This window comes from Physeter macrocephalus, chromosome 12, assembly GCF_002837175.3.
Source record: "Physeter macrocephalus isolate SW-GA chromosome 12, ASM283717v5, whole genome shotgun sequence".
NCBI classification, from domain to species: domain Eukaryota; kingdom Metazoa; phylum Chordata; class Mammalia; order Artiodactyla; family Physeteridae; genus Physeter; species Physeter macrocephalus.
The window spans coordinates 38261841-38287186 of record NC_041225.1 but is presented as its reverse complement, the minus strand read 5'-3'; the positions used below and the strand labels follow the sequence as shown (position 1 = coordinate 38287186).

General features: G+C 45.0%; 1 protein-coding gene across 2 annotated transcripts in view; it reads right to left on the bottom strand.

Annotated features, from left to right (window-relative positions):
* The window catches only part of KCNS3 (potassium voltage-gated channel modifier subfamily S member 3), a 30514-nt gene extending 5615 nt beyond the window's left edge, over nt 1-24899 (bottom strand). The window contains exons 1-3 of one of the 2 annotated variants that reach the window (XR_003682326.1): nt 24821-24899; nt 11733-11843; nt 11246-11409 (exon numbers count right to left, since the gene is read on the bottom strand). The gene's annotated coding sequence lies outside the window, so the exon portion shown is untranslated. Of the gene's footprint in view, nt 1-5195; nt 5388-11245; nt 11410-11732; nt 11844-24820 lie in introns of those variants that run through there. The other variant, XM_028496862.1, reaches the window with a different exon arrangement.
* Between the last annotated feature and the right edge of the window lie 447 nt (nt 24900-25346).

Genomic DNA, 25346 nt, shown 5'->3' with positions numbered 1-25346 from the left:
TAACCAAAAATTTTTGATTACATAAAAGTAAAACTTTTGGTATGGAAAAGCATGCCATAAGCAATGTTAAAAAAGAGAATACGGGAAAAAATATTTGCCACTTAACATCACAGACAAGTGGTTAATATACCTAGCATGTAAAAAGCGTTAGACAGAGAAGAAAAAAGAGAACAACAATATAGAAAAACGGACCAGATATGAACAGACAGTTCATAGAAAAAATTGCAAATGGGTCTTAAAACAGGAAAAAAAATGTTCTACCTTGCTCATAGTAAGATAAATGCACATTAAACTTATGGTGCAGTATCATATCCAATACCAAAATGGAAAAAAAAAATCCAAAAATTGGGCTACAGACTCTATTATCAAGTATATGGGGAAGCAAACACTTTCACAGACTGGGAATACCAAATGAAAGGGAATCTTATGAAGGGGAATTTGGACATATCTAGCAAAACTGCCCACAAAATAGGAGAAAATATTTGCAAATCATATATCTGATAGGGGTCTAGTATCCAGAATAGGATTTTTTTTAAAAACTCTTACAACTCAACAGTAAAAAGACAAATGGGCAAAGGATTTTATAGACATTTCTCCAAAGATATATAAATGACCAAAAAGTACATGAAAAGATGCTCAGTGTCATTAGTCATTAGGAAAATACAAATCAAAATCACAATGAATTACCACTTCACACTACTAGGATGGTTATAATCAAAAAGTAATAATAATACAATATTGTATTGTGTTATAATACAATAACTGTTCGTGAGGATGTGGAGAAATTGGAACCCTCAAGCATTATGGGTAGCCATTTTGGAAAACAGTGAAAGAATGATAGAATTAAAATCTCACCATTTTGCAACTCATAATGAAATAACGGATCTGGGCAATGATCATAAACGGCTGCTAAAACCCAGATAAAAAGCTGATGGGGAGCTTCATAACTGGTAGATCAGAGGAGTAATACCTGAACCCATTGATCAAGGCTGGTGTAACAAAAAGAGACAACAAGATAGAATGTGCCTCCTGATGGAAATATATACACAATTCTGAACTACACCAGCCCCGAAAACGTCAGACCTGAATTTGATCTAGCCTCTAGATCTACCAGTTGAAGTAAAATAGAGATTTCAGAGGAACATGTTCAAAGACAGTATAGGGATGCAATCAGCAAAAACCAGACTGCGGGAAATTATACAGGGCAAATGACATGGATCAAATACATGACATATCAAATAATCCAGCATGTGGCTTTGTATGGATACTGACTTGAGCTAGCCAAATGCTTTTAAAAATACATATGAAAATCAGGGACATTTGAACGCTAAACTAGACACCTGATGACATAAAATAATAATAACTGTCAGTTTTTCAATGTGCTAATGGTATTGTAATTATGCTCTCAAAAAGAATCTTTACCTTTTGGAAATATACACTAAGATCTTATGGATAAAATTATACTACATTTAGGATTCATTTCAAAATAATCCATTGATGTGGGGTTGCGGGGGGGACAGGGTGGAGGCACTGACATACAAGATGGCCATGAATTAATAATTACGACCATCGTTGCAGCTGAGTGATGGGTACAGAGGAGGTTAATGCATTATTCTATTTTTGTACATGTTAAAATTCTCCATCAACAATGTTTTAAGAAAAACTTACTAAGCACCCTTTTGAGCCATGCACTGTGGTAAATGCTTTCACATACACTTATGTGCACCTTTTAACTCCCCGAATCTCAAGCAGTACTTCAGTGTGAGTATCCCCGAATGAATGAATCATTTCATTTACTTCTCCCACGGTCCTAAGGGGTAGATCTTATACCCCATGCTGCAAACAGGGAAATCTGAGGCTCAGAGTTTAGCCAACATTATACAGCTTTTATAGGGCAAACTCTTTCCACTATGCCTCAAATATGAGTATTTAACCTTTTTTAAGTGGGCGGAAGGAAGGAGGGACTGGTTGATCTTCAATTTTACATATTTTATCAGTCGTCCTCATTAATGAATGCTACATTCTTTGGGAGGAGATTTGGTGCTAGCAGGCCGAGGACACGTGTGGTCTCAAATCACATGCTATTTTCATCCTCTTCCTCGAGAAGAGCTTCGGTTCATTGTATCAATCCTCCTGCCTACTATCAACCCAAATCACTCATGGTGAGAACACCATATACTATATGGGGCCACCTTGTTCCTCTTGGTATTTGTAAGATTGAAAAGAAAGAACAGATGTCAAAAATCCAAGATATTCTCTGGCAGCTTAAAAGAAAAACCACATTGATCCACTTCTCTCTTCAGTGGCACCCATAAAGCCTTTCCAAAGCCATTAAACTCTTGCTGCTCTCTTTGCTCCATGCTTTCAAAATCACTTTAAAAATACTCTCAAAACTGTGTCTTTTCAAGGGTGAGACCTATACATGCATACATGTGCGTGAGTGGCTTTGATAATGCACTTGATTTGCTCAGAAAAGTAACAAAAGCAAAACAAATACAAGCCACTTGTACTTGCTTTATTGGGCAGAACCACTTTTTAAAATCAATTCCATAAAAGTAAACAGAAAACCTTGATTCTTTTTTCCTTCCCACTTGTCCAAAATCTACATTAGTCCTATCACGAAATCAAAAAAAAAAAAAGTGGGGGGGCACTTTTCTGCATTAATACTGCCATCTTTTTGGAACATTCTTCTGAAAGAGCTGTATTTCATTCTATTAAATTTAAAAGAAAAATAATTTATGTTTTTAAAAAGGGTAGGTCATACTAAATTGTATTTCTGGCCATGCCATATGAGACTATTCCAAGTAAAACTAAACAAATGTAAACAGACTTGAAAATCTAAATTCAATCCACACCCAAGTATTAAGCATCCTCTCACCAGGAACCTTCTCCTACAGCAAAGTTCCCCGTGCACTGGGGTGGGTAACGTGTAAGGAAAAGAAAATCGGAAGTCAATGTGGGGCTATAGAGGAGCAGAGAGTATAATGAAATGTCAATGGCATTGCACGGTCCACCCTGACTGTGAATTTGGAAATGGAAATGCTAGTGGTCCTTGATTCAGGCCTTTGTGAATCAGAGTGTTTTTATAGCAGCTAAAACAGCACAATCCTGAGAAAGAAACAGCTATTTATGAGACATTTAGGAGGACATGTCCAGAGCCAGAGTACAGGACACACAAAACTTCAAAGAGCTTGCTGGATTTAAGTCTTTGTTTCCAGGGGTCAGCATTTCCTGGGCATCCTGAGCCTTCTACATGGAGCCAATGCCCCCACTAGCCTTCCAAACGGTTCTTTCCAGCCCAGTGAGGAAGCCTGGATATAAAGTGTGATTCACACTGGCCAAAAAAACAGCAAGGGAACTCCCTCCTGGTCTATTCCACATCTGACATGTTCCAACAGCATTAAGTGCAGCTGACGACACACCAGTGGCATAGGTCCCAGGTCGCCCTAATTCAGAACATTCGTCACCTAAACCCAACTTTTAAATGTTGAACTGAAAGAAATGAACCCACCAGGTCCCCTTATCTGTGCTGAACTATCAGAAGCAACTGAAGAATAGAGAAAAATGTTAAGATTCCGAAAACTTGTGCTTGAGCTGCCACTCCCCAGCTACATGACCTTGGGTGGGAGATTCTTGATCTACAAAAGATGATGTACACACCTTGATGATACAATAACAAATGCAAAAGTCTTCTGAAAACACAAAGCATAAGATACATGTAAAACCTTATTCCAAAAATAGGACATTAAGGTAACAGTATCCCTACCTCCCCTTTCCTGCCCCTACTTACTCCCTTCCCTCTCTTGCCCCCTCCACCTGGACCAGTCATATTAGAGTGGTACTTATTCCCTCTGGACTCTATTTAGTGTGGCCAACCCCCTCTGGAAACTCCAGGGATCCCTGTAATCCACGCAGCTCATCTCCAAGCAGGAGGGCTGCTCAGAGGGCTGATTCAGTGAGACAAAAAGCCAGAAATGTTTCCTATTTGTAAAAAGCAAAGAACCACAGGTGAAAGATTTTCAACCAGAAACAGGAAAAATGTGGACTTTGCCCCAAGAGGGGAGCCCTAACTCTGCAGTAGCTGCATCAGAGTCACAGCTCCACCTGAGTCATGTTACATGGAGGGACGCACATACAAACGGCTGTCAGAGTGACATTCTGGTGTCTTCTGGAGCATTTGAACGCACCTACGCCAAATTAATAGTTCACCCCTGCCCCTACTTGCCGGCTCTGCTCCCCTTTTCCCACAGCCCTGCAGGTGCATTTTTATTTGAGCCCCTACCACAAGGGATGATAGTGTTTTTACAGTTCTCTTTATCCTCCACAAGTCTGACCATTGCTGTCACTAGACTCCCAGCTCTTCTGCAGAAGGGACCACGTCTCGTCATCTCCACAGCCCCTTATGCTAATTGCTGTCCACCGTCTAGTGAAAGACACTTTTTTCTGGAAGAATCAACAAAAACTATCAGTGTGTTTGTGAAAGAGCCAGCAGAATGATCTAGCTCAGGCATATGGTGAAATGAAATGCTTCCGGTGGCCAAACAAGTAAGTTACACAAATGAAGTGGTCAGGCCGGGGACTGTGGTGAACCACCCATGCTTGTCTAAGTGGCAAAGGCTACTCAGCACCAGAGTCCTTCGTGGGAACAGAGGGCCAGTCTAGGTGTATCTTACAGTGTTCCTGGAAAACCCAGAAATCCTGCTTTTTACGTGGTACATCTCAACTGTAATTAGAATTGATCCAAAAAGTTTTTAACATTACGTGGCTCAAAGAAAAATGTACCCCCGGGCCAGGCACTGCCAATAAGCCCTCAACCTGTAACCTGAGTGAGATTCTTACCAACCCCAGCTCTACACACCGATTTCAAGCCAGACTGACTCAAATGGACACAAATGGAACCTTGTCACAATAACAGTAGTGTCACTCCCTCAAGTCTGAACTACAAACAACAAAAGGGGGTGAGCCCCATAGATGACAGAATCTTCCATAGTTGACCTGCCATGTCCCCCATCCTTCCAGGCTGGCACTCTCCCTTTCTCCCTTCGTCATCTGCCCCAACCGCCCAGTGGATTTTACAGTCGGGAGAGTCTCCCTGATGTCTGACTTTCATTTCTGTCACTGCACTATAAGGTTTGTTCTCCCCTTCCTTTGGTAAGTCATGGTGTCAGAGAAAACATCAGAGAGGCAGCGCTTACCCTTGTGGTGTTGATGTCACACTCTCTGCCCTCATCCTGCCCAGTGGAATGTCCATCGTCATCCAAGAAGCTCCGCCCTTCTTCCTTCACTGGAAAGTGTGGTGCACAGAGGCATTTAGTGGCCAAAAAGAAGAGAAGAATCCTGTTCTCTGGTTGTACTGGCCAAAGCAGTCGCTGGGAAATCACTCTCACCTGCAGAAGAAAGCATGAGTCAAGTTGTAACTCCAAGGGGAAAACACATACAAGAAGTTTTATCTCAGACTCAATGTTCTGGGTGTTTTACTGATTAGACCCATATCTTAGAGCCCCATCTAACTCTCAGGGACCCGTCGCTCCCACTGGACACGTGGCTACAGAGACATCAGGAAGTGATTCACAACCACTTTCAGGCCCCAGGACCCTCAGATCTTGACTGGAGTGGACACGTGGGACATCTCCACTGACCCCAAGGCCAAGAAAATATCCAAGGATAAAACGAGGCACTAGAATTAGGACTGCAGTCACCTCCCACACAGCTTCTTCTAGGAGCATTATTTTAGCTAATTCATAATATTAGCTAATTCATCAAGGATATACTTATAACCCTCTAAATGAGTACCTTTAATCCACATTAGAGACCAAGTTCTGAGTGTGACTGCGCTAATAGAATGAATACTGATGCTCTAATTTGAAATCAATAGGTTCCGAAGGCTGGCCAAATTCCATTTTGCTTCATTTGGCCATTGTCATATTTCACAGATCAGAAATGACTACAGGTGTTAGATCAAAGTTCTCTAGTTAACGTGTGTGTGTGTGTGTGTGTGTGTGTGTGTGTGTGTGTGTGTGAGATGTATGGGGAAGAATTAAGTTTGTATCAAAACAAATAAAAGGACAAATTTCAATTTTTCCCTCTGAAAAAAATTAAAGAAAGTAAAAAAGAACCTTCAGTTCCCAACAAGGTAAACCTTGCCTCACGGTGGCGCAGTCCCATAGATTTATACTAGTATCTAATCATCTATCCATCGATTTTCATGTTTTCCAATCAACGCTAGGTTCAAAGGGAAGGAGGAGAAGATAAAGAAGGAAAGATTGATTCTGAGCTTCAGAAAGAACTGAAAGCAGAGCCTCCAGCTACGTCAATCATTACAAACTTTCATTATAGTTGAAGCTCTGCCCAGCGTTATCCAGAGCATTTGGGGTTACAACAAGACGCAGTGCCTGCCCGCAACCCCACCCCAGGAGACCACAGACCCCAAACCAAACAACAACCAAGTGGAGGTGTCCTGCCAACACCCAGGGGGCAGTGAGGGGGGCAAAGCAGGAATGGTTTCCAAGCCGGTCCCAACAATGGCCAGAGCAAGCCTTCAGTGAACTTCCAGCTCTAATAGAGATGATAAGGAGGAAGGGTCCAGGAAAATAAATGCAGCATTACCCAAAGTGAACTTCTGAGATGGGACACGTGGCAAAAGAGGTAGAGAAATCTCAACAGGGATAAATAAAATCAATTCAGGAGCTAACATCCTCCTTCCCCTCCTCCCCCCTCCACAGACTCCCAGCAGCACCTCAAAGGGTTAGCCTCAGATATTTGTGTTTCACTTGAAATGCAGAAATGTTGTGCCTTTTTTAAAGGATACAGCACATATATATAGGCTTCCTTTCCCTAGCAGACGCCTTTCCAAATGTAGCACATTTTAAAGAAAGGTAAGATTAATCTGGCTAGGAGGTAATTAATTAACTGCAAACAGCTTTGACATGACTATATTAATTACTGAAGAAAAAAATTAACAAAGTCCTTAGGCTATTCAGCACTTCTAAGAAACCCCAGCACTGCTGGGCACTGGCTGATCACCCAGAAGGATAGGGCTGGCCCAGGGACAGACTGTGAGGTTAGCCAAAGATATCTTTTTTACAAAAACTGATGCCCAGCGGGCATGAACGTCTGATGCACGAATAACATCCAAGGCTATATTTTTCGCTCTCCTTCCCCCAAAACTCAGAATTCTTGTGCCTCCCCTCATTTCCCATCACCATGATTTCTGTCCAAAAAACTGGATTTTTGGAAAACATGTAAAATTAGTCAGTACCTCTCTACATGAATTCATGTCAATTTACTCCCTGCTTCGGGCATTCACACGCTAGGTGTGACCTCGCCACGTAAAACGATAACTAGCATTTTCCGAGTCCCTACAACACACCAGGAACCTTCCCGAGAGTTTCACACACATCACCTCCCTCCTCAACCACTGTAAGGGGTAAGTGCTGATATTCCCATTTTACAGGCGGGACACTGAGGCTCAGCAAAGCTGTCTGCCTAAAGCTCCACACCTAATGAGTGCCAGAGACAGGACTCAAATTCAGGTAGGTCTGCCCGATTTCAATTAGTGTAGAAAATCAAGGTCCTCTTTTCGTTGTTGGGGAAAGTTAAGAAAGGATTGGTAGAGGTGGCAGAACGTGGCCCAAACCAGAGTTTTGGGGGGAAGAAAAATGTGTACATCCAACACGTTCTCTCCTTCCTGCTCAACAATCCCACCAAATGGTTCTGCTTCTCTGTGTTCCTATCATCCGTATCAGTGTGCAACTGTTCAAAAAACAAGACTGGATCGTTTGTGATTTAGCACTTAAGGAGGTTTCTGACTGTGCTCAGTGATTCAGCAGGATCCTGGCAAAACACATCGAGCTCACTCAAGTACTGCCAGCCTCTGCATAATTCCTCTCGTCACAGGACAAAGGGAGACCCTCTGCAGCATCCTTGGACTCCCCTCTAGCCTGGCTGTATTTCTTGGGTTGACTACAGCCTTCAAAAATGAACAAGATGACTGCCTCCAATACTGAGAGGGAAAAGGTGAATATTAAGTGGCATATCGGACTCTTTCATCACCCTTAGGCCTGACATCCAATCTTGGAACAGAACGAGGAAAATCAAACGAACAAGCAGACAGTACACAGGAGTGATAATGATGCCCTCAGTCCCTCTCCCAGAACTCAGAATCACAGGGATAAGGTTGCTCTCCCAAAATTAAACTCTAAAATCAGTAATGCCTGAGGGCTCAAAGCAGACACTCCAAGCGACACTGCAGCCTAGGTCTGTGCCCTCTGTACTTGCAGAGAATCCTGAGAGCACCTGTCATGGCCCTGCTCACATTCTTCTGAAATGTTGTCACCCCAGTGCCACCCAGTAGACTGAGAAGCCTCCATTTAGGGACAGAGTCCTAATATCAATCTTCAAATGATGTTACCCAATGATGCTTGACACGTTTTTATTGAACCAATTCCTCTCCCCCAAGCCAACAAGACTAAAAAATAAATTAATTAAAAGAATCAATATGGATGATGAAAGGCAGCGGGTCAGCAATGGAAACAGAGGAGGAAAAGTGTAAAAGGTCAAAATGGGTTGCCAAGACCCATTCCAGCACTTCCTAAAGGAGAGGAGTCTTAATCCTGAAGACACAGCATCTCCAAAACTGATGGGATGCATCTTGAGTGGAGGTTTAAGACCTCAGAGTTTCACGTATCACTAGATACCCCCAAATCTCCCCTTGTTCTGATTCCAGGCTCCCTGAGGCACCTGCTAGCAATTTCATTCCCAGGCTCCTTGCCAACAGACAGCATATAAGCTATGCAGCCAACACAAGCGTCCACTCTGTCCACCAGTTCTATTTATTAGTGGAATTTAATAAGGCAAAAAGGAGTTTATTTACTCACCTTCCTGGGGGTTTCTATTCAAGTCAGCCTCCTAGAGTTTAATCAGCTCTGAAGTTGCAAGTCTGGGAGAGAGCTGACCCCAATCCGTGATAAGGTTACCAGGTACACGACACCTTGAAGCACCCACCTGGCAGCCAGCTACCTCCTCTGGAGACATCCTGACCTTGCAAACTTCTACAGCAGGGATCCTCGGCCTCAGCACTATCGACATTTTGAGGCCAGATAATTATTTTTCCTGGGGGCTGTCCTATGCACTGTCCGATGTTGAACAGCGTCCCTGGCCTCTACCCACTAGATGACAGCAGTACACCTCCTCCCAACCCCCCATGGTGTGACAACCAAAATGTCTCTAAGTATGGCCAAATGTCCCCTCGAGAACAAAATCATCCCCAGCTGTGAACCACTGCTCAACAAGCAGAGTGAAAAAACCTCAGACACCTATCTGGGACCTGGCAGTTCAGAAGGTCAGAACGACAGATAGTACTAATACTTCAGCTGCTGACAGGGGCTGGGGAAATTTCCCCAAAACACTTATTCTTTTAGAATTCAGTCCTGGCATGTCTGGTGTCAGACAAGCAAAACTTTGCACAGGAGGAAAGATAAAAGCAAGGTTAACCTTTTGTTGAAACTCAAAGCATGCTTCACACAACGTGAGTCAGGAGTAAAGGTTAGTGATTTTCTCTGAGAGTCTGTCTTATGTTTGCTAATGTTTTTGGTGCCAGAATAACACACAGGGCCCGTGCACTAATATAGTTTCAAAGATGTGGCCTCCTTCCTGTGGGGCGTGGTGCTCCTGCTGGCCACACCCACTCCTAACCAAATCTGTCAATCTTGCGGAAACCCATTGGTATTCCAGGAAAAGATGCAAATATATATCACTCTTGTAGTCTCGCCCCTATTCATCATCCACAGACCAATTTTCAATAAAATCAAAGAGTAATGAGATAATACAAATAATAAGAAAAGGTAAAATTTGACCTCACCTCTACCTTGCTTCACTAGTGAGAAGTGTGGTCCAGGGTTTTGCTTAAATAAAATTAAAATATCGCAATCAGGCTACCATAATGGAATTTCATGTGACAGTAAATTATGTTTACATTTAAACCCTATGATCCAAAGCAATCAGAGTAATACAACACTGTCTAGTTGATTCAGAAAGTAGATTACTAAGAATAGCTCCAAATGACTTAGTTTTTCCAAACTATCAAATTTCAAGAAGTACCTTAAGTTAATATGAAAAATCCTTGAATTAACAATGATTTTTTTTCCCTTTATTTTGCTCTGTCCCAAGAAGAAAATGAAAACTTGCCAGGGTCTAACATATTCAGGAATTAAAGATAAATTGATAGGGGTTCTGGTCTTCGGAGAGCAAACCAGTAAGTGCTTTCTAAAGCAAGGCCTCTAAATGACATTTGAAAGGTTAATGTAAATTACATTTCTCTTGGCCATCCAGAACGAGTGAATGCAATACTATCCCCAGAAATCCCGAGAGCTGGAGGCACAGGTAACTAAACACCACTGTCCTCTTCTTCTCGGGTTCTATTCCTAGACAACCTCCCCTGGGGAACGGAGGTGGGGAGCAGGCTGCTGCTGGGTCACCTCCAAAGACAATCCACAGAAAGAAAAGCCCTGTGGAAGGGTGAGCGCCTCATAAGAAAAAGCAAAAACCGCACAGCCCCTGACCTTTGCATGGACCTCCAGGACTGCCACCGTTCCACTGGTCCCAGGAAGGAATACCCTGGTTCCCTCCACCTTGCAGAAGTCCCCCTGCTTTGTGGCTGACCAAAAACAGGGGCTCAGCCTGCAGGCAGGAAAAGGGCACATCAGCTCACCTGGGGGCTTTAGACCCTGTGCTTGAGCTTCTCTGTCCCGCTTTCAATGGCTGATGCGTCAAACATCTACACTAACACAGTGATAAAATAAGCAACTGAAAGCAAACAGTTCTGGGGCGTGCAGGGAAAAAAAACCTATCATGCAATGATAGTAGCAGTATCAGTCGGTTAAAGGAAACCTTCGGGAGGACACCAGTAATGTGTGTCCCAAAATCGCACAGTTTCACATTTTGGAATGTATCCTGAGGATATAAATCAGACACGTGTCCACAGATGTAGATATAAGGATGTTCACTGCATCGTTAATTATTCATAAGAGTAAAAAGTCAAAGGCAACCTAAAAGTCCATCAGTAAGGGAATGGTTAAATAGATTAGGAGGTAGCCATGCAATGGAATACTCCGTGGCCATTAAAAACACTGACGTGATAATAACAGCTCCGCATACCGAGTCAGGCCCCGCTCTAAGTGTTTGCATGCCTGAACCCACTTCATCTCACAACACTGGTACAAGTAATATTTTTATTGGATTCATTTTACAGACAGAGAAACTGGTAAATAGAGAAGTTAACTAACTCTCCAGGGTCAACAGCTCTTAAGTGATAGTTTCAAGGTTTGAACTCAAACAATAATGCTCTAAAGCTCTTCTCTGGTCCACTGTGCTCCACTGCCCATAGACTCTTGAATAGATAGTCACAATATGCTAAGGAAAAGAAGAAAATAGTTATAATACAATAGTGTCATGATTCTGATCTTTATAAACTATGTCTGACTTTATAAAATGAAAAAAAAAATCTATAAGAATATGCACCAAAATGTGAAATGCATTCTCTCTGGATGATGGAATTTGGGTGATTTTTTTCCTTCTACTCTATACCTCCAACACTGTGCAAATTTCTTTACAAGTATTACAAAACACTTAGGAAAAGAGTTGTTTCTACTTGAGAACATAAAAGGTCATAATCAGCCTTGGTCAGTATTTGGGAAGGGAGGAGAGGGAGTGGGGTAGACACTAAGTGAACTTACAGATCTGAGTGGAAGAGAACCCTCTGCCGACGTGCTGTGGCGTCATTTGTAGGAATCATAAGCTTCTGCTGTTCATTCCCGTCTGTTTTAGGGCAGGCCCTGTCCTGGGAACTACGGAGAACAAAACACAACATGGCTCTTGCCCTCAGAGCTTACAGCAGCTTAGAAGAGCTTGGAGGACGGTAAATAGGTAAATAAACAACTGCAACCCAAGGCAGAATATGAACACTAGGGGAGGTATCAAAAAGGTGCTGCAGTTCAGAGGAAGTAAAGGGTCCTCCTCAGATAGGGAAGGAAGGACAACTACATAACCAGGTGTATCAGAGCTGAGCCCTGAGAGTCAGGTCAGATGTGAACAAGTAAAGGAGACAGGTAAGCGTAAGGCTGTTCTCCAAGCAGAGAACACGTGCAAAGACATGGAGGCTAAAAAGTTTGTGGTAGGTACAGAGAGCAGAAAATGGGTGAGTTTGGTCAAGATATAGCCCTATGACCTGGGCTATTGATTTATTTATTTTATTTTATTTAACTTTTTTTTTCTTGGCCATGCTGTGTGGCTTGTGGGATCTTAGTTCCCCAACCAGGGATCAAACCCAGGCCCCATGCAGTGGAAGCACAGAGTCCTAACCACTGGACTGCCAGGGAATTCCCTGGGCATATTTAAATAGATTCTTTCTTCTTAGAATATGAAGAATTCTGCCTGTACCGTCCATATCTTTGTGAGCCAGGAGTTATCCAGGTGAGAGATGTCTCTGTGGAAGGGAAATGGATTGCATGTGGCCATATAGAGAATCTGCTGAAACAAAAGGACCACACCCCAGGTCTCCTGAGCTATTCAGCCACAAGGGCACATTTCTGCCTCAGGGCCTTTGCACTGGCTGATCTCTGTGCCTAGAACACTCTCTCTCCAGGTGATTGCATGGCTCCTTCCTCACTTCTCTCAGGTCTTTAGTCAAATGATAGCTTCTCAGTGATGCCTTCCTTGGTTACCCTATCTAAAATATCCCTCGATGAAACTCCAACCCCCTTCCTTACTTTATTTTTTCCCCTTAGCATTTGTTAATCCCTAAAATACACCTAGAGACATATGCTTTGTTTCTTTATTTTATTTATAGTTTGTTTCCCCACTTGGATATGAGCTCCATGATAGCAGAAACTTTTGCCTTATGCATCACTGTATGCCCCAGTGCCTTGAACCTCACATGACACATATGAGGTTCTCAAAAATTACATGTTGAATTGACTGATAATCAATTAGTTGGTTTACATTTATCACATAGCTTGGCTACTGGCTGCTTCCATCCCATGTCGAATTGTAAAGTGTTTCTTGCCCACTGCACTACTGGGAGAAAAGAAAAATCATAGCAAATGCGGGTTTGAAATTGTGGTCACCACAGAAGAAAAATAGCTTATTTATCAGCCACTGCAGAAGGGAAATACATTTTTTTCCTTAATAAAAAGAGTTTTACATCAAAGACAAGATAGTTCCAACACACACACACAAACAAACACACACAAAATAAGTTAGATCAAGCTATAGCATAACAAATACAAAAAAAGTAAATGGAAAAATTGGCATATGGCATAAAACCAATAAAAGCACACAAACCCAGACTGAAATAGAAGGGATGCTGGTTGATAAGATCATCACACAGATTCCACCTGGCAAATGATAAAAAAGGAAATGGACAGCTTACAAAGGCATGAGTAAATGCAGGTTATAAATCACCACATGGCCACGGCTTGACTTAACTTGCTGCTGTTAAAATGTAGAATTACCCCTCTGAAGGCACTGCTGCTTACCTATCAGAATAGCAAAACTGCATTTAATGCTGGTAAAATCAGAAGTTCACAGGGCCATCTTCAGAGCCATATAAAGCACCTCACGCCATTCTATACCCTGGGAGCAGGTAGTTTTAATAAGAACAACCTTTTTCTTGTAGGATGATCTGTTAAACAATCAAAGCCAAGACTGGACTCCTTGTAGTTATAAAACGTAAGTCAAGGGTAAATGAAGAAAGTACTATTTTATATCACATACGTCCTTATATAGATATGCTGAAGGCATTCACATATCAAAAAATAACACAAAATAAAATCTCCCAACCCCAAATTCCTCTTTGCAACACAGCTGCTTGAAAACATTTTTTACACTCATCCTTCCTTCTTCTGCTACAATACCTACCCTAACGCCGCACTAAGTGTTTTTGCTAAAGGCACCTTCAGGTGACCAAACCCGTCTGTGCGTGACTCACTTGTCCCAGGCATCTGTCACTGCTGACCTCGCGGCCCCTGCCGTTCACTTACGCCACTTGTCTGGCTACTTATTCTTGGTTTCCTATGAAACTCTGCTTCCTCTTCCCAAATCTTAAATCTGAGGTCACAAAATAAAATACCTGCAGGGGCTCAGCAGGTGCCCAAAATGAGAAAGGAGGTCACCTGGCCGTTGTGACAAGCTGGAGAGCACCAGCCCTGCCAAAAAAGGACCGCTGTCCCTTATCTGTGAGCATCAGGTGGCCAGACTGCCCCACACTGTCAAGAATGCCCACAAATCTTATTTTTATGGGAACTTTCCCAACTTTTTCACTGTTATCAACTTTGTTGTTAATGTTTTAATACTGTAAGCCAAATCAAACAGATCTGTAGCCTGGATACAATCTGCAGGTCTCAAGTCTGTGTCACCTCCCCACCCCGTGGGTTCTTCCTCATCCTGCTGTTCCTCTCCCTGAAAATGTCACCCAACTCCAGAGGTCAGGTGTGGATCTCCAGCCCTAAGCTTCCTCCTACATTGTGGACTCATGGAACTGGCTACTGGATGTATCCATTCAACTGTCCTAATGGGACCTTGAAATAAACACATTCACACTTTCCTTTCATCCTCTGCTCCCAAATAGCTCTTAAATCCCTTTCCTTCCCCTCTCTCTCTCCTGCCTCTGCTTTAATTCAGACACTTGGTATTTTTCCATGGTTTACTCCATAGACTTCTGACCGCCCTCCCTGCCTTAGGCCTGTCCCCATTCCCTACTCTCAAATTCATTCTTCAATCCAAGCTAAAGTTACCTTCTAAAATGCACAAGCTTGGGCTTCCCTGGTGGCGCAGTGGTTGAGAGTCCGCCTGCCGATGCAGGGGACACGGGTTCGTGCCCCGGTTCGGGCAGATCCCACGTGCCGTGGAGCGGCTGGGCCCGTGAGCCATGGCCGCTGAGCCTGTGCATCCGGAGCCTGTGCTCCGCAGCGGGAGAGGCCACAACAGTGAGAGGCCTGCGTACCACAAAAAAAAAAAAAAAAAAAAAGAATGTAGGGGTCTAAGGAACAGGTCAAATTAACTACCTGGGTGATACAGGCCCCGCTCTAATGCACCCAAATCCCACTAGTAAACAAGTCAGTGACAGCATCCTGTCCCCCCTTCTCACTGACACCCCTTCCGCCTCCGCAGGCAGCCAGAGAGACTTTTCTAAACTACAAGTCAGAACGTGTAGTTTAGATAAAGCTTCAGTGGCTCCCCAGTGTGTTTGGGATAGAGTTCAAACTCCTCCACTGACATCAAAGCAAGAACATCCCTGCCTGCCTCTCTGACGGCTGCGTCCACCAATCTACTTCCAACCCCTCTGCCTCAGCCCCATCAGATGCTTTCCCATCCCCAACCTTACGGTTCACTCTCTTTCTCATTGAAGCTGTTCCCTCTGTTCCCTCCTTTTCCAGTTAGTTCCAGTTTTGTCTTCAAGAAATCAGCTCCAACGTCACCTCTTCCAGGACACTCCCCTTTGATGTACTACACGTGTGCGCACGTGCACACGCGCCCACATACACACCTCATGCTACATAGGCACCAGCCTCCATGCTTGCAGAACCGAACCATATTTGTAAGCAATATCACCAATACACAGTGGTACCAGCCTCCGATATACAGCAGAGAAGTGGGAGAGATGTTTGGTGGAAGCATAACTAAATTAATGCTCTGCATGAGGGTAAAAGACAAGGATTTTCCTGCTCAAAAGAGTGGAGAAGGCTGTTTGGAAGGGGCCTTCACATCACACAGTCTTTCCTGGAGACTCCAGGACAACAGGATGAGAATGCCTGACCAAGCTATTGTTTCTACCTAGTCTGCACACCTGACACATTATGGTCTTTCCAAAGGATGGTAGAAAAGTATTTATTGCTGCTAGGAGTCACAGATTTTGCCAAATCATAAATCCTCAGCATATTTACAACAAAACTCTGAAACAGCCAAATGTCTGTTGCTGTAGTAAGTTGCCACAGTGACGATTTATTTCATGGGGTGAAAAAAGAAGTTTCACTTAACATTTTAAATATGATGGTTTATATAGCACCTAATAAATATGATGGTTTCTAGAACACCTAATCCATTATTTGAAAGGGAGAAAAAATGTTTTTATGCTTCGCAAACATCCACATCCAGCTCCTGAAAACCATCCTGAGAGGATTTTTTTTTTAACGCTTTGCCCAGAACTATCCGCTGTGACTAATTCCATCTTTATCAATATGAAAAAAATTATAAAATAATGAGATCCCCGGTGATGCAAGTCAGAAAGTTTTCAATTTGACGTATGAAAATAAATTTGCACACCTCTCCTTTCTCCGGTCTACGTCCTATGTGTGCTCCCCTCTCTCCGAGTTTCCAAGTTCTCCATACAACAAAGAATGAGGTAGGATAGAACAGGAAGGAAGAAAAGGAGAGCCCCCAAGCCCTCCAGTGACCGCAGCAGTAACACGTGACACTAGGACAGAGCCCCAGGGACAGCTTTCAGCACAGCCTCTGGAGGGGTGCAGACTTTCCTTCTGAGATGCTGAAAGGGAGTCCTTATTCCATAGTACATAAAAATGCATGCTTGAGAAAAACAAATGATACAATAGTTCTTTTTTTTAAGGAGCCACCTAGTTCTTTCATCTGAAATCGGAGATAAGCAATATATGGAATTGCTAAAGTTCAAATTCATATACTATTAGATGAAAAGAGACTAAAACATATAACACAACCAAAAATTAACTTGGCTGGAGATTTATTCTATAGCAGAAGTTCGCAAAGTGTGGTCAGGAAACTCTGAGGTTCCTAAGATCCTTTAAAGTATTCATGAGGTCAAAACTATTTCCATAATAAACTAAGATGTTATTTTCCTGTTTCCCTCTCATTCTCTCACAAGTGTCCTATGGAGTTTTCCAGAGGATGTATGATGTTTGAAAACATAACAGACTTAATAGAGAAGCAACTCTAAGAATTCCATTGTGTTCTATTAAACTGGACAGTAAATAAATTTGTAAAAGTGTAAAACAATGCCACTCATAATTTTGTTGTTTAAAAAAGCTAGTTACTTTTCATAAAAATACGCCATTTATAACATGTTATGAGATGATTATTGTTATTTTTAATGAATTAATAATTAAATACTTTGAAATGCATCCATTTTCATTTCTAATATAAATATTGACAGATATAACCCACATTAACAAAAGCTCTTGGGGGGGTTCTCAATAATTTTTAAGCATGTAAAGTCCTGAGGGAAAAACACTTGAAAACGTTATTTCACAGCGCCGGAATCTCAATTTCTCCTTCTTCCAAATTTTTTATTGTGGTAAAATACCTAAAATTTACCATCTCAACCATTTTGAAGTGTACAGTTCAATGGTATTAAATGCATTCATGATGTTGTGCAACCATTCACCTTGCAAAACGGACACTCTCTACCCGATACGGTACTTTTTTGTGGATTTGTCTATTTCGCCCAATCAGCTAAGCAGCCCACACTAACGGGGCACCCTTCCTCCTCTAGGCTGTGCGTCTGAGAAGATGGGTGTGTGGGGCAGGACCCTGTCCCCAGGAGAGAGAGCTCCATCCCCTCCTGTCTACACCACACAGTCTCGCACGTCCACTACTCAAAGCCATCTACTGCCCCACTCCTTAGGACTTAATTCTGCGTTCGTGGGGCATTCTGAAATCTAACCCTGATGCCTAATAACGCTTAAGTGGAAGTTATTTCCGAGTTGCTGACGCTAGCTTACAAATGAAGGATATTGTAAAACAGGACCTGCTGGCGTGCAACTGCTGATATGGGTGATAGGTGCAACTGGTAAAAAAGCAAAACCAGGGGAGTTTAGGGCCACATTACATAACTGTACCTCCTACTGGGTACTCTCTACTTCAAAGTGCCATATAAAAGACACGAGATGAGAAGGCAAAGTGTGCTGCACCTTCCACATTTTAAGTCTGAAGGAGCTGGGAGACGAGAACTCAGGGCTCATCACCAAAAAGAGGCACCATGCTGACATTTGATTTCTATTTAGATCCAGAAGCCTGGGGAAACTGCTTAAAGGTGAAGCTCTCAGGCCCCATATGAACTTTCATAAGATTCCAATTTTTGCATATTTGGAGAGCCTACACTGTAGGATTTGTGATTTAAGGAGATGATAATGTATGGGGATATTGGTATCGTTTTGCACCTCAGCATAGATGATAGATAGATAGATAGATAAACACTGTCACATAATGACACTTTTTATTTACACATTTAGCACAGAGGAGACAAGCTTCACCAGAAGGCTCAACCTTGAAACAGCCTAGGGGCTAAGTCTTGGCCAGGCAATAGCTCATGACCAAGGGGTGGAGGGCGGGCAGAGGTCTTATGTCAGTGGCCTCATGAGGGTACCACACTTAGAAAACTGGGATCTTAAAAAACCACAAGAAAACACTACCCAGAAGGTATGATTTACTGACCTCAATGACAAAAGTGCTGAAATACTTTTGCCAGAACCCAGGCGTATCCAAATCTGCAAACCACGATCTTTAACCACGGAGTTCTCCCATCTCTTTAGCCAAATAAATTCTTTACCTTAAGTAAATCATAGGAGATGAGTTTAGGTTCACTTTGGAAGGCCAATCAGGTCTTAGGAAAGCCAAACCAGTTCATAGAAGAATGTAAGTGAAAAAATGTAAACATGTTCAAGCCCAAAATGCTAGTCTGCTGATATTCTTTTATCTCAACACACTAATTATTCGTCAGGATATAAGTCACCATTACCGAGAGAAGTCTTCAAAAGGTCTCTTAACCAATGTTTGGAGTAATTTTCAATTATATGGTCCTGTTTATGCTCTCCTTACAGCTATAAATTGGTCACTGGGTACTCCACCACTTCTTCAAGACTCCATCAGGCTATCTGTGATGTGCCTTATTGATCTTTAGGCCAACATATTACACTAAACATGGGTTCCCAGATGACAGACCATATGTTGCTCTCTTGCATCTTTTTACAAGATACCAGTGAGTAAAGAGGAAGAGCCTCACGTGACAAGGAAGACCTGGTAAAGGAGGATTCCACTGAAACACAGAAAATTGGCCTCTAGCCATGCCTCAGGCTCTCCATTGGGCCTCGCCCCCATACATCTTGGAGAGGCTTGGCATCTCCTCACCACCACGCTGATCACTGATTTCTCTCCATTTAAGCCAATTCGAAAGCAGCTTACTGGTGATCATCAAGGTCCAAATGCTTAGAATCTCGCCACAAATGTTCCCACATACCCACTCATGGTTCTCCTAATTCACTTTATAAAAACAATCCAAATTAACACATATAAATGACTTTATGGAAGAAGAATATTCATAGAAAGATTATCTAGTTTTTTAATCATAAAATTTCCAGGCTGTGGGGGAAAAAAAAAAAACAGGGAAGGACAAGTGACATGCTTAAACTTACCCAGCGATTGGAGACAGAGTCAGACAAATGTCTAACCTTCTAGAAGTGCTGGTACATACGTAACCCCACATACAGAGATGGGTATGTGTTGGTTTATTGAGGAGCTGGACTCAGCTCCCTAACCTCAGCCGCGGTCGCCTTCCACATAGACGGACATAAATGCAAAGCCTCCCCTGCACTCACCCTGTCTCTGTTTTGTTTCCTAATCAACCTGTACCTGTCAGGTCTCCGCTTCCTCACCGCCCATTCGTTCTCGCTCGGTCCAAGCTGGCTTGAGGTTCCACATGCCCAGCACGCCTCTAACGAGGCTCCCAGCTGCCATGCTGGAACCTCTCTAATCTTTTCTTCTTTAATATCGTTTTCACAGCCTTCACAGGTGATCTTCTAGAAACATAAGCTGACACTCCCCTGCCACTACTCCATTATCTCCTTCCCGGAGCCCTCGGGATAAACTCTAAGATCCTGAACTTGGCCCAAAGTGCACAGCATGATCTGGCCCTTGCCCTCCTCTCCTACCTCCTCCCAGCGCCCCGGCCGGTTCTCCTGGAGCTCCTCCAACCATCAATGCTCAGTCCTGCCTTAGAATCCTCACCCTCTTTGCAGCCCGGAAATCTTTTTCTCTGCCTTTTCACGTGATAAACGCTTCTCCATCCCTCAGAAGGAGAAGTCTCTTCCTCAGAAAGGTCTTCCCAGCTCCCCCATCTAAACTAGCACCCTCCCACCCTTGCTACTCTCCCGGATGAAGTTCTTTAGAACATTTGCCGCTGCTCAAATGTTCGCATTTATTTGTTTAATGTCTGTCTCCTACCCAGCCCCAGCCTTGTACATAATATGGGGTAAGTACTCAAATACTTGTTGAATAAATGCTTGTGCATAGTTGTATATGTAAAGAGGATATATACAAGACCACAGAAGTTAATCATTAAGTCAACATTGGTGAGCATCTGCTGGGTGCTCAGTTGAGCTCAGCTGATCTGCTCAGGACCCCAGCAGGATGCTTCATTCGTTGGGAACTTCAGCAAGCACACTGTAGCCAGCTGCTGTCAACGTTAACTGCTGATCTGTAACGTTACTGCCTAAAAGGGGGTCTTGGGCCTTTATCATCTAACGCTTGTGCAGCTAAAGACAATTTTATAAGGTACCTACTCCAAGCAAACCATGGTGCAACAGGGAACTCTTCTCAATATTCTGTAGCAACCTAAATGGGAAAAGAATTTGAAAAAGAATAGATCCATGTATATGTATAACTGAATCACTTTGCTGTACACCTGAAACTAACACAACATTGTTAATCAGCTATACTCCAATATAAAATAAAACGTTAAAAAAATAAAATTTTTTTTTAAAAACAGCTGCTTGCTTTCTCTGCCTCTTACACACTTCTGACCAATAGAAAGTAAGCAGAAATGTGCTGGAAAAGCTTCTGGAAAAACAAAAACCCACCATGATGCAAGGCTCCTCAGGATTCCAGACACAGCAAGACCCCCTTGCCCACAAAGAAAAACACTACAACCTAATCTAGGAACTACTTATAGCTTAGCAAGAAGAGTTTACTTTTATAAGGGGTAGGTGTATGTGTTGCAAAGTTGCAAAGGGTGATCTAAAGAAATGATAAAGGAAGACAAGGATGGGAATTCTTCTAAATCAGCTTCTACATTTGACTGCACATTCTAAACGTCTTTGTTGTGTTCATCACAATTGAGATTTCTCTCCAAGTTTCACCTACCATGTCACTGAATGCAAAATAAAATAACAACAGTCAAAAGTACTTTCTCCTCCTCCCCTGCTCCAACTAAGCACCCTGACTAGCCAAGAGCAATAACCAAAAGCCAGCTTCAGGATGAAATTCAAACTCCACCACCTCCAAGGACCCTCCTCCACATCCACTGCCCTCCTGGTGAGACACAAAGATGGCGGACTTGGTCCACAATCTTTATGATCTGTCTCCTTTTTTCCCAACTAGCTGGGCAGAATTCCATTGGAAAGAGGATAACTTTGGCAAAAGAAGAAAGAGCATTTTTCTTGCATAGTTTTCAAGTTTCTTTCCAAGGGGAGACGGGGGGCCAAACAGTCACTTGGTAACAGCAAGCCACCTCTCCCTGTCACCATTCAACAAGCCCAGACTGAGTCCTATTAAGCGCAGGGCACAGTGTCAGGGCTGTAGGGATAAACAAAAAGGACAGACCATCTCACAGTGGCTCCACAGCCAGATTGCCAGGGGTAGAATCCTGGCTTCACATCATCCTCATTATGTGACTCTGCACACGATACTCATTCGTCTCTTTTTTCTCACCTACAATAGGTTAATTCATGGAGGCAGAGGTCAAGAGTTATGTAGCCATAAGCCAAGGAATGCCTGGAGCCACCAAAAGCTAAACTAGGCAAAGAACAGATTGCCCACAGAACCTCTGGAGGGAGTGTACCCCTGTTGGTAACCTTGATTTGGGACTTCCAGCCTCCAGAACTGTGAGAGAACATTTTTCTGTTGTTTTAAGCCTATAAAATTAAATGAAAATGGGATAATAAAAGGGCCTACCTCCTAGGGTCGTCATCAGGATGAAGTGAATTAATACATGGAGAGCTTTCAGCATAGTGCCTAGTACAGGGTAACAGCAATGTCAGATGTCTACCTCCTTGCAACTAAATAGACTGAGGCTCAGAGAAGCAAAGTGACTTATGTTGAGTCAAGGAGCCATAAGCAGGTAGAAATCAGGCTAGAGCCCAGGTGCCCAGTCCTAGTAGGTTTTTCACACAAGTGGCACCCAGGCAGATCTACCTTCCTGACATCTGATAGGTAGAGACAATTAGCACGCCCACCTGCCCCTCTGCCTCACCCCCACCCTGGCTAGCTGTCCTCGCCTGCCAGTGAGACCTCAGGCTCAGCCCCACCCTGCGGTCTCCCATCAGGCTCAGCATGCCCTGCAGGGGCTCCATCTACTGCTGGCTCCCACTGAAACACTGTAACCAAGAAGGGAAACCTCACTTCCCAATGGGGGTGTTCTGAGGATTAAATGAGATAATGCCTGGAAAAGTGCCGAGCAGCATAGCTGGCATATGGTATCCAGACAACAAATGTCATCTATTAAAAAAGAAAAGAAAGAAAGAAAGAAGGCTTCCCTGGCCGTCCAGTGGTTTAAGACTCCGCGCTTCCACTGCACGGGACCTGGGTTCAATCCCTGGTCTGGGGAACTGGGGAACTAAGATCCCGCATGCTTCTCAGGGCGAGGCCAGAAAAAAAAAAAAGAAGTGGAGGAAAACCCTGTGATGCCTGCTCTGTCACGGAGCTGACACACATCCCAGCCCCAAATGCCAGACACAGGGCAGATGGAGATCTCTGGTAGAACAGAGGGAGGCAGGGTCTGTGAAGGATTACAGCGAAGGGCAAAATCCACTGAAGACAGAGGAGGTGGCTGAAGTGCCCACTCTTCCCCTACTTTAAAAAATAATAATAATAATAATAAGGAAGAAGAAAAAACTTAACTAGTGCTTTGCTGGCAAACTCAAGTGTCACAGCATTGGCTTTTTAATATTTTAATATTTCTGAACAGAACAAAGATTGCTTCCAACCTCCCAATTTGCTCTCGCACACTTAACCAGCAAAACCTTAGCTTTGCTGTATTCATTAATGGCTTTTTTGTTCAGGCTGATTTTCCAGGTAATGACGGCTCAGACACAAGCCTGAGTCCACACAGATCCTGCAAGTCTCCTAAAAATATTCACAACACGCTCTGGCTTCAGAATTCTTGAGTACTTCAGTATCATCTCCTCCCCACCCTAATATTGACAATTCCTAGTTCTGAAATGGCTAATTTAATATTAGAACGGGAGAAGGAACGAATCTGGTGAGGAAAAACGGAATAGACTGGGAGGCAGAAACTTCTCCATGCTCTGGGTATGACCAAGGACTGGCCCAGCCACTGTGGGCTGGTTTGTAGATACACTGAGTGAATCAGTGTCCTCAAGCAGTTTACAACAGAGGTAGAATGAGGCCTGCCCGGTACACCAAGTTCAACCACAGAATCAATGCCACCCTCTCTCAGCCTGAGACATGTGGGGAGAGAGGCACTAGGGCATCTGACTTTAGCAAGGGGGCAGGTGCTCAGGAAAATGCTTGCTGCCTGTTTACCTGGGCAGGTATTTGCAAGTAGTCTAGAAGGAGGAGCAACTAGGGGTAACTTACACAGTTCTAAGCCAGCGCTTATGCAAATCAATTAAGTAAATACATGAAAAGGGAGGGGAAGGTTTCTCATCCGGTTTTTCTCACCTGCTCCTCTCTCGGAGGGTGACATGAAAGACAAAAATCAAGAGTCTACTCTCCAGGAGGGCGAGGGGAAACACCCCACCACCACGCCCCAGCATCAAACTAGGGCCCCAGGGCCGTTCCCGCGGGTGGACGTAGTTCTTTTCTGCCGTCCACCCCAGTCGTGGGCTTTCTCAGTTAGACTACCGGCTCAGTGTCCCCCGCCGAGACGCTGGAGACACCAAGGGCACAAACGACAAGAGGCAGAGCCGGGGAAGCGGCGCGTGCGGCGGTTCAGAGTGATCCCTGCAATGCGAAAGGCGCCCAGCCCGCCTCGCCGCGGCCCCGGCCGGCAGGTCTGCCTCGCTCGCCAGCCCATTCACCTGCAGAAGTCGGGCAGCCACCCAGAGAGGCGCGGGAAAGGAAAGTTCCCGACCCCGAGGCACCCACTCCCATCGCCACCACAGATCCAAACGCAGTCCGCGGGCGACTCAACACGGGCCCTGCAAGCCCCAAGCCGCTCGCACCCGGAGCGCGCCGGCAGTCCCTGGGCGCAGCGCGGCACCAGAGCAAGGGCCCTGGGTGCCCTCTTCCCAGCAACTGTCGCGGGGCGCCTCGCACCGCTGCAGGGCAAAAGGGAGGGGAGAATGACAGGGGAGAAGGCGGAGCGGGCGGCCTGGGAAGCACTTACGTTCGTCAGGAAAGCGCCTCCTCTCGAGGAAGAGAAGGAACGGCTTCCCGGCTAAGGAAACGCCCCAGGGATGCCCCTCCGCGAAGTGCCGCCTTTCCCCGGCTGCTCAATTCTCCCTCCTCCTTCCGTCCTCCACCCCGCACGCAAGAGCGGATTCTAGACACCCTCCCTGCGGCTTTCCGAGGCACCCAGACACTGCCTCGGCTGCCGGCAGCCCGCGCAACAGGCGGATCCTTAGGACTCCAGCAACGACGGGTCTGGGGACCGGAGGATGGACAGCGCCGGAGACAGGCGCCCAGCAGGATGCAAAGTCCCCGGCGGGTGTAGCTCTGCGGGGTCGTGCACCCGTGACCTGGGCCACGGCGGGGCTGGGCAGCAAAACGCGGGGAAAGTTGCGGGGTCGCACGGAGAAGTCTCCCGAGCGCACGGGGAGGAGGGGACACAAGCGGGTACCTGCAGGAGTCCCGGCGCCTCTGCCTGGCTCCGCTCTGCGACGCCGCCCGCCGGCGCTGCAGGGGTCAGGCGTCTCCGCGCGGCCCTGCGCCCGCCGCAGCGGCGGCGAGGAGAGCCGGGCGGCCCGCGGCGGTCCGTCTGTCCGTCCCGCCCGGCAGGAGCGCGGCGCCCGGGAGCCGCCGGCGGGGCGGGGCGGGGCCGGCCGCTCGGCCGCCGCCCCATTGGTCCCAGCTCCGCACGCCGCCTCGCTTCGGGCTCCCAGTCGGCTCTCCCGAGGCCGAGGGCGCGGCGCTGTGCCGCGGGCGGTTGCTGGCTGCCGGGGTCAGGCCGCGCGAACTGTTGGATAGATAGGCAGAGAGGCGGCCCCCGCGCGCCCGCGCCCAGACCCAAGCGCAGAGTCACCCGTGCAGCTGCGCGCCCAGTCTGGGGGGGAGCCGGAGCGCGCCCCGCGCCTCCCACCTGCGAGCCCTCCGGGGCTGGGAGCACCTTGAACCTGTGGGAGACCGGTGACCTCCTCTGCGGCCCC